Source organism: Triticum dicoccoides, chromosome 7B (genome assembly GCF_002162155.2).
Source record: "Triticum dicoccoides isolate Atlit2015 ecotype Zavitan chromosome 7B, WEW_v2.0, whole genome shotgun sequence".
NCBI lineage: Eukaryota > Viridiplantae > Streptophyta > Magnoliopsida > Poales > Poaceae > Triticum > Triticum dicoccoides.
The window spans coordinates 197,509,041-197,511,043 of record NC_041393.1 but is presented as its reverse complement, the minus strand read 5'-3'; positions in this window follow the sequence as shown (position 1 = coordinate 197,511,043).

The following is a 2,003-nucleotide window of genomic DNA, read 5'->3' as shown; positions in this document are numbered from 1 at the left end:
CTGTTGGAAATATGCCCTAGAGGCAATAATAAAAGCATTATTATTATATTTCCTTGTTCATGATAATTGTCTTTATTCATGCTATAATTGTGTTATCCGGAAATCGTAATACATGTGTGAATAACAGACACCAACATGTCCCTAGTGAGTCTCTAGTTGACTAGCTCGTTGATCAACAGATAGTCATGGTTTCCTGACTATGGACACTGGATGTCATTGATAACGAGATCACATCATTGGGAGAATGATGTGATGGACAAGACCCAATCCTAAACATAGCACAAGATCGTATAGTTCGTTTGCTAGAGTTTTCCAATGTCAAAGTATCTTTTCCTTAGACCATGAGATCGTGTAACTCCCGGATACCGTAGGAGTGCTTTGGGTATGCCAAACGTCACAACGTAACTGGGTGACTATAAAGGTAGACTACGGGTATCTCCGAAAGTGTCTGTTGGGTGACATGGATCAAGACTGGGATTTGTCACTCCGTATGACGGAGAGGTATCACTGGGCCCACTCGGTAATGCATCATCATAAAGAACTCAAAGTGACCAAGTGTCTGGTCACGGGATCATGCATTACGGTACGAGTAAAGTGGCTTGCCAGTAACGAGATTGAACGAGGTATTGGGATACCGACGATCGAATCTCGGGCAAGTAACATATCGATAGACAAAGGGAATAGCGTACGGGATTGATTAAATCCTCGACATCGTGGTTCATCCGATGAGATCATCGTGGAGCATGTGGGAGCCAACATGGGTATCCATATCCCGCTGTTGGTTATTGACCGGAGAGTCGTCTCGGTCATGTCTGCTTGTCTCCCGAACCCGTAGGGTCTACACACTTAAGGTTCGGTGACGCTAGGGTTATGAAGATATGTATATGCAGAAACCCGAATGTTGTTCGGAGTCCCGGATGAGATCCCGGACGTCACGAGGAGTTCCAGAATGGTCCGGAGGTAAAGAATTATATATAGGAAGTGCTGTTTCGGGCATCAGGACAAGTTTCGAGGTTATCGGTATTGTACCGGGACCACCGGAAGGGTCCCGGGGGTCCACCGGGTGGGGCCACCTGTCCCGGGGGACCACATGGGCTGTAGGGGGTGTGCCTTGTCCTAGATGGGCCAAGGGCACCAGCCCCTATAGGCCCATGCGCCTAGGGTTTCCACCATGGAAGAGTCCATGTGGTGGAAGGCACCCCTAGGTGCCTTGGGGGGGAGGGAAACCTCCCCTTGGCCGCCGCCCCCCCTAGTAGATGCCATCTACTAGGGCCGCCCCCCCCCTTGGCACCCCTATATATAGTGGGGGGGAGAGGAGGGATTTGACACCAGCCCCTGGCGCCTCCACCTCCCCTGTTACGTCTCTCCCTCGTAGTCTCGGCGAAGCCCTGCTGCAGTGACGCCCTGCATCCACCACCATGCCGTCGTGCTGCTGGATCTTCATCAACCTCTCCTTCCCCCTTGCTGGATCAAGAAGGAGGAGACGTCTCCCGTCCCGTACGTGTGTTGAACGCGGAGGTGCCGTCCGTTCGGCGCTGGTCATCGGTGATTTGGATCACGTCGAGTACGACTACATCATCACCGTTCTTTTGAACGCTTCCGTGCGCGATCTACAAAGGTATGTAGATGCATCTAATCACTCGTTGCTAGATGAACTCCTAGATGAGCTTGGTGAAACGAGTAGGAAAATTTTTGTTTTCTGCAACGTTCCCCAACGAGGTCTTAGTCCGGCTAGCCGGACACACCCTAATCCAGGACTCCCTCAGTAGCCCCCGAACCAGGCTTCAATGACGACGAGTCCGGTGCGCAAGTTGTCTTCGGCATTGCAAGGCAGGTTCTCCTTCAAATTCCCTGTATCCGTCGAATAGTGTCCGGCTTCTAATGCGTGTTATCCTCCTCGGCTTCTGTGCCCCATAATGACCATCTTCCACGCGTCAAACGAATGCGAAAAGACAGGGGATTTTCTTTTCACTTACCCCCCTGGTTGCGTTAATGAGCCGCCC